Raw genomic sequence first — 13,523 nt, forward strand, 5'->3', positions numbered from 1 at the left:
GGCACAAGTCTTCTCATCAGCACTGATTTTTTGAAAAGCCATCGTAACGGGGCACTGCTTGCCAAGGTAAGGATCCTGACAGTTTTGCAATTAGAGAGGACTGAGGGGCTGATTCATCGGTCTTAGGAGTCAATATGCACAGTGTACAGATTACATGCAGAGGCAAATTAACCACAGTGTTTTAGAAAGGATTGTTTAATAAGCTATCATTTAACATTTCTATCATTCATTTTTTCTCCCATAAGGAACAAACCTGAAAATAATTAGACTTAAATAATTCTGAGCTTAGCTATTTTTTTTTTTGGTATGTGTTTTCACAATATTGTGCTTGTCATTTAATTATTCCAAAAATTATGGAAAATTGATTTTTTTAGGAAAATAACGCATCTGGTGATCATAAATAATGTTTCCAGAATTGAGTAATTTATTACATCTAAGGCATTGCATGTGGTGAACTTTAACTCAAAGTCATAATGGAAAGCATCACCCTGCCCTCTGCAGGTTTTAGAAAATGCTCTGTGCTACGAAGGAACAAAGAGAGAGGGTTTGAGTATTACATATTAGCTTTAAATTATTTGTGAAATGTTAACTTTCCAATTTCATTATTCCATACCAACTTTCAATTTATTTGCCACTTGTCCTGATTATACAACCAATTGACATGTCGAACACACGTTATTATTTTCCAGATAATTGAATTTATTTAATGCATCTTCTCTTAAACACACACAGGCACTCCAATTTTCAGTCTTAACTCTACTGTGCATTATCACTTATCTTTATTTTTCTGTAACTCCAGTTAGTTTTTATTTCGTATTACCTTTCCATCAAGGTAGGAGAAAGGGAACCTTAGTTCATATACTACTTTTTTCTATTTTCCGGAGAAAAGTGCAAAGAGTTCTAGAGTTGAGAGAAAATTCTGGGAGGGCATTACACTAGCCAGCATTTGCAGCGCTGGTATCATTTGTCTGTGTACACATCAATCAAGCTGTTGAGATGCATCGTTAGATCTGTTTATTTGTTTCCAGTTTGTACATGTGAGCATGTTCTTCACTACTGTCTCAAGACCGTTAGGTCCAGCAGCTCTCTGCAGTCATCTCATGCTCCTAGTTGAGAATCATCCAGCACATTTGTCATTGATTTGGGATAAAAACTCTCTAAGCAGCTCTCTATAGCCCAGAGTGACTTGGTTCATAAATGCCACTGTTTTTCTTAGGTTTTGATGAGTGCCTGTTGAAAGGAGAGCACAGGACTTCTCTACTTTTCAAATCACAGGATACAGGCCCTTCTCTGGAATAGACTTCTCTATTATTTGCCCTTTCTTTAGCCTTTATTCAGGGAAAATATTTTCTAGACTTCAAAGGAAGTCTTCATACTTCAAAGATCCCTATTACAATCCTTGAATATCTACTATTTTGTTTGTGACTAAGACTGTATCAAAATTGCCTAACTTAATGAAAATCAAAGTCCTTTAAAAATGTTGTACTTTTAAAAATTTTTAAATTGTTTTTGGTTACATACCTCCCTGCATGTAACCAGGGGGAAATGAGCAATGAAAGTTCTAAATGCTTGAGTCCTGAGAGAATCCTAAATCTTAAAAGAGAATTGAGGAGGGAGGTGTGAAAATTAAAATGGAAAAAATAAATACAGAACACAAATTAATATCACTCAAAAATTTAAAACATATGTGCAATGCAAAATGATTGTTCATCCTTTAAAATGTTCAACCATGTTTTGATTTAAAATATTTTTAATATATCCAAGAAGTTAAATGGAGACTCTAATTTTCTCAATTTGGGCTGGGGCTCCTATGCTGAAAGCAAACAATAGATAATTGGTTTCAAGTAGTCCTACATCCTAAAGCTGGAGAAGGGATCACCTCCGCAGGTTCAGCTACCCAGGTATTGAGGAGGGCTTTTGCAGAAAAATTAAAGAAACCACTAAGAAGGTTAAACAGATTCATATGCTTGTAGATATGTACAAATGTATATATGTAAATTTATAGATGTATATTCACACGTATGTACACACATATTCATATATATGTGATTTACTTGTGGGGCCAAGAAAAGTTTCAGTGATAAAGTGAGCTGCTTGTGTGCCTTGCGTTTTCTCTCTCTTCTCAACTGACACTCCGGGGGGATGGGAGGCAGTGCTTTCTTCTGTATGGAGCCGTAGGATCGCGGGAGTTCAGAGAACACTGACTCCATCTGTGCAAGGCCAGGGTGAGCAGTGGTGATGAGAGCTGCCACCGCAGGGGTGTCTGGCACACCCAGGAACTGACGGGCAAGGATGCCTGTGATTCTCCTGTGCACCTTGCACATAAGAGTCCGATTCACATCTCTGTTCGACAGACATGCCTGAAGGGGTGAGGGTACGCACAGCAGTACCTTCGAGGGACTGTAGGCAAAACGGCCAATCAGAAGGGAAATTTTTCCAAACTACTAAAGAGAAACGCATAGCAGTGGAATTCTCTAGAAAACCCACATAAGTACCACCCAAGGGAAACAGCAAGAAATTTAGAATCTCCACACATAGATGGCTGCATGGCCCAGTGACATCAGCTCAATTTTCTGGAAACTTTCCCTGTGTCTTCAGTGCACTCCTGCCCCTGTCATATTTGAGGGGCTGAAACAGCAAATAAGAAGAGCCAGGAAGTGAAAGGACAACCACCTTGTACGGGATTTTATCCAGGGGGAGTGTTTGAAAAGACAGTGGCTATAATAAAATTGTTTCTTTTATCTTAGGGAGTCCAGTTTACTCAAAATACTTTCAACATATGTATTATAAGTGTGTGAAATGCCTTTGCTTTTACTGATAATCATGTACAATTCCTGATTTATAAAACTTTATATTATACCCTGTGGTCAAAATATTATTTTTAAAACTTACCAGGGTGTCAATCTGCCCCTTTCCCTAGTAGACTTGGGTAAAAAGGAATTCATGTTAGTGAATTCTTAGGGCAGTTCTAGAATGTCGCTCCTGCACTCACTCTGCTGCTCATCATGGCTGGGCACATCCAAAGAGTGATATTGTCCTTCTCAGTGCTGGCCTTGTCATTATAGTAAATAAGTTAAATAGAGGCGTGAATTTTAATCTACATGTAAGTATAAAGTGGTAAATCATTTTCCTTTTATCTTATGTCATGATTCCTATTTTTTATTTCTTTATTAAATTCCACCTTCTTTTACCTTGACCGGCAGCAATTATTCTATATACAGTAGAAATTATAATTAGTATAGATAATATTTTTCATAAAAAGGCCTTGAGCACTCCTAACAGGGTACAGTGTCCATTAGAACATAGATCAGAATTCACACATGACACAGACGGTGCCCTAAACGGTGCCTGCATGACAAGAGTTTAATGAAACGCTGTCTACAAAAGTGAAGACCAGGTTAAGGAAAACTGACAAGGGCTGGTGAACTCCCACAGGACTAGTGATAGCTTTCTCTGGGCTGATAGGGGATGGAGAGAGAGTGGTCATGAAATCTGGTTGATACAATTATTTAAAAAAATTGGGACTATCAACTACTGCCAACATACCGCCAAACAGAGATTGAAGTGAGCGAGGATAGTATGAATAAATACCCCGTCTTCTCTCTCCAACTGTCCTTCATCCTCTTCTCGTGCCTCCCGTTGGACAAACCTCCTTGAAGTTGGAGATTAAAGGGCCTTTGACAGGTCAGTAGCTCAGTCCTGGCAGCAGGATAGAGTAGGTGGGAACATGGACCTGGAGGGACAATTAGAGAATAACTGTCACAAGTCTTTTTGCCTCTTTTTCTCCTTAACGTTGACCCAGATGCTTTGTTGAGATAAAAGGCTCAGGTAAACTAGGAGAGCAAGGGAACTGGGGTGCCTTTGCACGGTTGCTTTTGTATAGCTGGTAGTGAGGCCAGGAAAAAATCTTTCTTGTACCATTTGCTCTATTTTTCCCTGAGCCTCTAAAAGTGCATAAGCTGCTTGGACATTTTTTATGCAGACAGTTAACTTGACACAAATCTTCATTTGCATGGGTACAATTTCTTTATGTTCCTGCCCTTATAGGTTAACTGTTTCTTTTCATAAAAAAAAAAATTGTGCTGAGATATAATTGACATCCAAAACACTGGCCAGATTTACTGTTTTAATAAGAAAAATTCTGAGCCAAACATGAATTGACTATTATTATTATTGAGCCTGAGAAAAATACGAGGTGCTTCAGAGAATCTTCTCACTTTGTGATAGCTGTTCCTGATGCTGTTATGAAGGAGCAACTCGACTTTCCCTTCCTAATCAGCATCAGTCACCTTGGACAGGACATTAACACCTCTCTGCCTTGGTTCAGTATCGTAGAAACCTCAGAGGAGAGGTGAACTTTCTTAGCTTTCCACGCACCATAACCATGGCTGGTCCCTTGTGAACGCGTATCTCCTTGGATACGAGGACACCAAACTATAATGATCCCAGGATATCAGAAATGAAATATAAAAATTTATAAGTGGGTTATTAGGTATAATAGTGATGAAGGACATTCCTAATCACCCCCATACATTCCAGGCCTTTGCTTGCTTTCTTTGGGGGAAATCATACCAAATATCCCTAAATTTAAGGCTGGGGTGACTATACTTCACAGTTATCCCCAATCAGTACCAGTTCACAGCCCTTGTCTTACTATTTTGAACAGTTTCCTGTCTCCTTCTCAAAAGCATCCTGGCTTGCACAGTAAGTTATATGATAACCTTATTAAAGGTACATAGCATTATATGCTATTGAACAGCTCCCTGTGCTAGCTAAGTATTGTTTTTTGAGGTTTTTTGTTTGTTTTCACCTACCAGCATCTAAACTGATTCTTCAATAAACCATTTTACAGTTTTGCAAGTCAGCTGCTTCTAGGTGATGAAAAACATTAAAATACCAGAAAATTTTTAAATGCAAGCCCATAACCCCACTTTCTTGGTCTTTTCTTGGTGGAGGGCTGTGTGTCCAAGACACCAAGGAGCTCACTGCAGCATCGCTACTCAAAGTGCAATCTGCACACCAGCACTGGTTGCCAAGCTACTAATTACCAGTCTAGGACCAGATACGTTCAGACATTGAGAAGAAAATTTTAGAAATTTTTATGGAATTTTGACATGGTTGCTACATTCAGGTACATTTCAAAGGGCTCATTGGTGGCTGAAAATGTTAAGGTAAGTAAATTATACTAAAATTTAAAGAAAGTTATGTATCGCCACGTCTCATTGTAAAGTTAATGGGAGCCTAAATAGTTTATATAGTTCAGAAAAAGAATATAATATATAAAAAGAGGGAACCAAAACAGACATCGTAAAATAAATGACAAGACCCAATATAATTGTCATGAAACAAAATTTAAAAGGACATGCTTATTTTTGAAAGGGTACGTTTTCAAAATGTAGCTTCAGGGCATGAAACAGACACCCATGTTTTGCTGCTGATAATGAGTGAAGAAAAATATTAAACTTTTTTTTTTTTTTTTTTTAAAAAGAGACAATAAAAGGAGGTTTTTTTTATTCAAAGGTATAACTGGATAAGTAGATTTGTTTACAACCATTCTTGTGAAATACTTTTTAAAAAAATACGACCAACTTCTTTGCAAATAGCATACACATACCTCAACTATGATGACCTAATTTTTGGTGGATAATGTACATGATTAGGCAGAAATAGGCAAGCTCACACTGGTAGATTAACTATCCAATACTCAATCAAAACTCCGTTTGTGGCCCCCGCTTCTTGATCGATTTCTATTCCCACTTCGTCTTCTACCATCTTGTCGACTTCCTGAGCGACTTCCCTGTCGACTCTGTCTACCTGACCGGCCACCAGATCGACCACCTGACCGGCCTGACCGGCCCGACCGTCCACTTGACCAGCCACTCCTCTGTCTGGAATTAGAAGATGTGTTTCCATCATAATATTCTTCAATTTCAGGCAGTTTGGACGGCACTGAGAGTATCCAGTCTGAATCATGCCACTCTGCCTGTAACCTTTCTGACTCGGCTGTGGGAACATCAAAGCAAACACCCATATTTCCTTTTAGGAGGCACATTCTGGTAATCTGGGACACAGCATTACTACTCAGCTTTCTGTTAAGTTCTTTCCACGCACAGCTGACATCCTGTATTTCTTCTAGGCTTTCCAGAGTCATGGTCACAAACCCCTTATCAGAGGTGATTAAAGATCGTGGTTCAAAGTTCGATGCACCAGAAATGTGGGCTAATGCTGCAGCCAATGCATCCACTGCCCCTTTCTCTTCTATCAGTCTCTGAGCTGATGGTCGGAAAAAATCAACAGCAGCATAAGAAACAGAAGCCAGAGACCTGATGGCATCCATGCTTTTAGATTTAACTAAATCCATTGTGGAAGGAACACCTACACGTTTAAAAGTAATTCCTGCTTTTTGTTCCACATATCTTAGTTGACCTCTTTCTCTTGGTTGATAAAAACATATACAAATCCCTGTGCGGCCAGCTCTACCTGTGCGTCCAGAGCGATGGATATAGGACTCAACATCCTGAGGAGGAGAACTTTGGATCACCAGGTCAACCTTAGGAATGTCCAAACCACGAGCAGCCACATTGGTTGCCACCAAAACTTTAAAACTACCTTCTCTGAAGCCTTTCAGTGTAATTTCTCTTTGTGATTGTGCAATGTCTCCATGTAAACACTGAGCATTCTGTTTTATGTGTGGATTCATGGCCATTTCAGTTACATTCTTCTTGGTCTCGCAGAAAATAATAGCCCTCCCTTCAGACCCACTGTAGACTTGAAGGACATCTACAATAACTGCTGGCCTCTGAGACCAATGACACTGGATTGCCAAATGTTCCACAGTAGTTGCAGCCTTTTGAGTCATTTTTCCAACAAGGTCAACCTGTTCATATCTGGATTTCATGTATTTTTTTGCAACTTTGTATACCCACTGTGGGCAAGTTGCAGAAAAAAGTAAAGTCTGAGGATTGTCTTCAGAATCAGTTTTGTAGGATTCGTGAATAATATCTTCAACTTGTTCAGCAAAACCCAAATCTAACATCTGATCCACTTCATCAAGCACAACATGGCGCAGTTTAGAAAGATCCAATCGGCCACTCTGCAGATGATCTTTGATACGACCAGGGGTCCCAACCAAGATGTCAATACCATTTCGAATATGATTAATTTGGCTTTGATATGACGTTCCACCATAAAAACACGCCACGCTGAGTTTCCTTGTTATATCTTTGAAGTCTTTGGCTACTTGGTTTGCCAATTCCCTTGTTGGAGCCAAAACAAGTACCTTTGGTGAGCGGCTTTTTTTAATTGTTTCTTGATTTCTTTGGAGTCTTTCAATCAAGGGGATGGCAAAAGAGAATGTCTTTCCTGTTCCTGTCCGTGCTTGAGCTATTAAATCTTTTCCTTCATATACAGGACCAAAGGTCTTAACTTGAATGGGAAAGAGATATGTTACCCCTCGACCTTTCAGAAGCTTTATAGTTTCTTCAGAAATAGGAAAATTGGAGAAGGCTCCCTCTTTCTGTTCACGTGTTAGGGTCTCCTCCAGTTTATTATCACTTGATTTATGAGTAGAACTATCCAAGGACGATACTCGCTTTGATTTTTTTTCATATTCATCAATATCTCCATTTGGTAGATCTTTTCTTCTTGACTTATGAGATTTAGAGAATTCATCTGAAAGTCTATTAAATCCTTCCTCAGTGTCTCCATTTAGCTTCTCTTTCATTTTAGCTTTTTTGGGCTTGGGAGCATCCAGGTTATCCACAACACCATTTTCTCTTGCTTCTGATTTCTCATCTGAGTCATAATGGTGCCTTGACTTCCTTCTATCACTCCAGTATTGCATAATGTGTTTTCAGCTTATCTTGTTTAAATCTTCATAACAACCCTTTTGCCTCTCCTTCCTCTGGCTCTCGGACTCCTCCAAGGGTGCTTCCAGCTCCATAATGTCCCCCCAGAGGAGTTTCCCAGGCATTACTGGCCGCCGCCGCCGCCTCTCTCCAGGCACAGTGGCCACAACCACCTACGGGCAGCGACCAAAATATTAAACTTAATGACATAAAAATATTGAAACAAAAACTTTCCATTACATAAAAACAGAAACAAATTAAAATCGGTGTATAAGTAACATACAAAATAGAATCCTCAGAGAAAATAAATATTTATTTAAACACATAACTGATAGAACTATTTTTAAAAGTTATAAAGTCAGTGCTTGTTATAATTAAAAACTGTACTTGGCAGGCCATGTTGGAAGTCCCCCAGATACACTAATAACATGCATTAGAACTGACAATTTAGATATTAAAGCTAGGCAATGCTTTCCCAGTAGAAGTCTCATTTGAATTAGTTTACATATATTTAGTGTTGTAAAACTTTTAAAGCACAAATGCTACTATTTCTTTGGCTTGATGAAATTATTCGTCTTTTAGTTTTGTCTTTTATTAATGTGTCAAATGTCAGACTCCTCTCAGAACATAAAATTGAAGCTGGGAGATCTCTTAAAGTTTAAACACACATGCATGCACATGGGCACACACACACATATATTTTAGAAATTAGTAAAATGTGGCTCAAAAGGCTAAGAAATTTGGTCAAAGAGGCAAAGCAAGTGTGAGGGCTGGATGAGAACTGAATGCAGAAATCATGACTTTATTTCCATTTTTTAATTCTCTTCATATGCATGCAATATATAATTTTATAAAATGCATGGATCAGAGCAGCCTACATTTATTTTAAGTTATTCTATTTATAATACAAAGAGTAACAATCCTATATTAAAATGTTGACTAGTATTGATGGTGCATATTTCCTGAGTAACCACAAAGCTTGACCTTTGACAAAGTTTTGCAAAACGGTATTTTAGCTGCAATTACATGGCATTTTGCTGACAGGGCTTACATATGGTTGAGTTTTCCTTTAGGAGGAACTGTAAGAGCTTCTCAAAGAAGACAGCTAATAATCTGTTTACACTAACTATATGTTTTTCAATTGTTGGTTAACAAATTTAAATTAAAATTTCTAAAAGAGAATTCATTTTAATAAAAATTTACTAATTGATTTACAGCTGTCAAATGATCACTTATTCTCAAAAGAAAACTATTTTGCAAATATTTATAAAAAAAGGAGAGTCTCCAATGATATTTGGATTGCATAAAGTCAATTGAATCAGGGTGACATGAAAGAAGATATTATGTCAAAACAAAAATAACCTTTAAAGGAGGACAACAGGGAGCTGTCTCTTTCTCTTATTCTTTCATTTTTCTTCTGTGATTTAAGCTCATGGTAATTGATCTTTGTATTTTGGATTGTAATAGCTTTAGTGGAAAAGCAAACTTATCTCTTATTTTGTCTCGTGTTTTTGTTGCTGCTGTTGTTTTCCCAAGTTAACAAGGTATTAAATGCTATCGCCTTTTATTTTCTAAATATCATTTTAAAGCTTAAATGTTTCATTAGAACCTAAGGCTAGTGCAGCGTGGTTTACTGTCACAAAAAGGATTTTATTTATATCAACTTTCTAGTCAAAAGAAAAGGAAAAAAATGTTTTTGTACATTACAGACAAAAATTGCAAAGTCAAACATATGTTTGAATAGATGCCATTTAGCCAAGTCAAAATGTGTAATCTTACCTCTATGCTTGAATTATTTCTTGGCTGACCTGATATTATGAATATTGGCTGTGCATTCCGAAGAATTCAAATTACCAGATTTGGGTAGGATGTGTTACAGCATTGATTTCACTTTTGGCAGTTTTTCCTTCTTACAACACAAATAGTAAAAGCAAGTTATTTTTAATGAAATAAGAGTAGCTCTTCTATTTGATTGAATAACAAGATCCCAAAAAGATGAATGGCTCTGGGAATTTTGATTTTTATTTTTTAGCAAGGCATGACCTATCTTGATAAAGCTGTCATGTGTTTATGCTAACACCAAAACAGAATTATTGATTTTCCAGCTCTCTGATTCATGCAGTCTGAGATTTGAAACGCCACAACAAAGATTTAGCCAAGAGTAAGCCTAATAAAATACAAAATACAGCCCCAAAATATGTTCGGCTTATAATTAAAGTTCCATTTTATTGTAATTTTTAGAGGAATCCAAGTTTTTTCGCAGTTACCACAGCATGATTAATGACATATGTGAATAAATATATTTGTAAAAACAGATACACCATTGCAATATTGTATTGCATTATACTTGTAAAAAAAGATATACTATTGTAATATTTCTTTTGGCTAGAAATTGTATTTGAATTGTAACATCTTTGAATACATGCATCAAAATATTAAAAGTGCATCATTCAAAAAACTAAATTGTGTAAGGAATTAGGTGTGAGTCCTTTACATTGTAATGGTCGTGGGCCATATGATTTATGGCCTCATATTGCAAATGTTTTAAAAATGTTTGACCGAAGCTATTTTCCTATCTATACCAATCACAGGATAAGTTTGAGAGATTATTATCTAGAAAGATAATAACAGAGAGTGAGAATTAATTACCTTTGATTTTATGTTAAGTTTTTTGAGCAATACTGGCAAAGTTAATTTTCTCCAACTGAAACAAACTCTCATAATGATGAAATTGCTGAATACTTGGTCCCTATTGCTAATAAACTGGCATAGGAATATTATTGCTAATAAATTGAAATCTCATATATATATTATATACTTTCAGTTTGTAAGCAATAGATTTTTGTCTGGAAAATTATTTAAAAAAGAAAAACTAACAAAAATTGCTCAAATGTTATGATAAAAAGGAAAACTTGTTATGCAATATTATTTTGATACAACGGAATTGTTATCTCATTACTTCATTTTTTTTTCCCATTGGATATTGTTGATGTGGTAGGTAAGAATACTGGATAACACCAGTATTTTGGACTTGAGTAATTGTACCATCTATTTAGACCATCTACTTAGATTTGGAAAACTTGAGAAAGGGACTGGGAGTTCAGGAGTAATCAAGACCTTAGATTTGGAAATCTTCAGTGAGGGACGTCCAGAAAGCATCTGAGTGTGCGTGTAAAAGAGAGAACTGGATGTGTGTGTTGGACTTTCATAGAGAAGCCTGAGCGAGAGACGTGAGTTTCAAAGTCATGACCTGGAGCTGCCATTTAAAACTATGGGGCTGGTTGAGATCACAGGGAAAGGATGTTGAAAGAAAAAAAGAAGGGCTGCTTCATCATTGATCTCGTCACACTCTGTCCTTCCATTGTCTCCAAATTTAGGTGATGAGAGCATTCATTTCATGAAGTTGTTGTGAAGTTCAAATAAAAGAATCTATGTCAGATCACTTAGCAAGACGCCTGCAAAATAATGCATGCTCGATAAGCGTCTATTATTGTTGTCATTGTTTTATTATGTTGTTTTATTTTTGGTCTGAATTTTAAATTTTATTTATTACATATTTTGATTTTGTTTTTTTGTTTACTTTGGACCGAAACATGAATCTCCTCAAAATATAATGCACTGTGAAAAAGAACAAGCCTGCAAAAGTCTGAGAAATAGTGGCTAGAAAAAGTAGGACGAAAATAGAAATTGCGTTGTCATAGAACATAAGAGAATATTAAACGAAGAAAGCAGTCATCAATTAAGTTTACTGCTAATAAGAGACATTGTAAGGTAAGGACTGGAAAGAATCTACAGTATTAGGCAGTGCATATAAGTTGGTAAACCTGATGGTTAATTTTATGTCAATTTGACTGGACCACAGGATGTCCAGATAGTTTATTAAACATTATTTGTAGTGTGTCTGTGAGAGAATTTACAGAAGAGATTAGCACTGCGTTTGAATTAGTGGACTCAGACAAATGGATGGACCCTCATTTAATTCACTGAGGGTTTGACTAGAACCAAAGGTGGAAGAAAGTTGAATTAACTCTGCCCGACTCTTGAGTTGAGACATTGATCCTTCTCTGCCTTTGGTGCTCCTGGTCAGTCCTTAGAGGGAATGTGATATCACAAAAAAGGAAAGATTTACCTGAAGAACTAGAAAAATAAAAAGAACTAAAAATATCCAGAGCGAGTAGAATATTATATAAATTTTCCGAAGTCTCACTGGCAAACAAAGATAAACAACTTCAATTAAAACTGTTCAGACAGAAGTATTCAGTGATGTGGTCAGTATGGTGACTGTCTATGTTAGTTTTTTATTGCTGCTGTATCAAATTGCCACAAACTTAGGACTTAAAGTGACATAATTTTATCACCTTACACTTTTGTAGCTCATGTAGGTTTCATTGGGCTAAATATGCAGGCTGATTAGCAGGGAGGAATTCCATTCTTGGGCATGGAGGGGAGAGTCTATTGCTTGTCTTCTCCACTTTCTATGATAAAAGCTGCCCTCATTTCTTAGATGCTGGATCCCTTCCTCCATCTTCAAAGACAGCTATGTGGCATCTCTTTCTGACTGTGCTATTATATATTTCCTATCTCCCTCTAATTCTGTTCGGCCTCTCTCTCCCGTTTTTGAAAGGAACTTCTGATTGCCTTTCGCGCACTCCGTAGTCCAAGGTAATCTCTTTGTTTTAAAATCAGCCGATTAGCAAATTTAATAACTTTTATAACCTTAATTACCCTTTGTTCTGTAAGGTAACATATTCACAGATGAACATCTTTGAGGGGTCATTATTTTGCCTACTACCTTCTTTAGCAAACATTTCCATATGTTTTACACGTGTTCATATTTACCTCTTTGATCTATGGGCTACAGAATGGATGTTGTATTACAGGCATGAAAACGTTCCTCTCCTTGTGCATCTCCATCAGAGTGCTTGGGTGGCCAGGTGCCTTGTCAATGAGCAGCAATATTTCAACAGAAATCTTTTTTCCTCAGCAATAGGTTTTAACAGTAGGCTTAAGATATTCAGGAAAGCAGGCTATAAACAGATGTGCTGTCATCCATGCTTCACTGTTCCATTTATAGAGCACAAGCAGACTAGATTTTTCATAATTCCTAAGGGGTGTAGCATTTTTGGAATGATAAAGAAACATTAGCTTCAACTTCAACAAGTCACCAGTTATATGAGTCCCTAAAAAGAGAGTCAGCCAGTCTTTTGAAGTTTTAAAGGCCAGACTTTGACTTTCCCTCTCTAGCTATGAAAGTCCTAGAGAGCATTTTCTTTTAATATAAATAGCCGTTTCATCTACACAGACAATCTGTTGTTTAGTGTAGCCATTTTCATCTTCTTGGCTAGATCTCTGGGTAGCTTGTTGCAGCTTCTCCATCAGCACTTGCTGCTCCATCTTGTGCTTTTATATTACAGGGCTGGTTTCTGTACTTAAGTCTCATGTACCAACCTCTGCTGGGTTCAAACTTTCCTTCTGCAGCTTTCTTACCACTCTCAGCCTTTATAGAATTCAAAAGAGATGGGGTCTTGGTCTGGATTATGTTTTGGCTTTAGGAAACATGTTGTGGCTGGTTTAATCTTCTCTCCAGGCCACCAAAACTTTCTCTATATCAGCAAGAAGGCTGTTTCACATTCTTGTCATTCGTGTGTTCACTGGAGTAGCACTTTTCATTTCCTT

At 37.1% G+C, this 13,523-nt stretch overlaps 1 pseudogene; it reads right to left on the reverse strand.

Moving 5' to 3' along the window:
• Positions 1-5,521: 5,521 nt before the first annotated feature.
• Positions 5,522-7,972, reverse strand: LOC138375485 (ATP-dependent RNA helicase DDX50 pseudogene; annotated as a pseudogene).
• Positions 7,973-13,523: the final 5,551 nt, after the last annotated feature.

The sequence above is a fragment of the Eulemur rufifrons genome, chromosome 26 (assembly GCF_041146395.1).
Source record: "Eulemur rufifrons isolate Redbay chromosome 26, OSU_ERuf_1, whole genome shotgun sequence".
In the NCBI taxonomy this organism is placed as follows: Eukaryota; Metazoa; Chordata; class Mammalia; order Primates; family Lemuridae; genus Eulemur; species Eulemur rufifrons.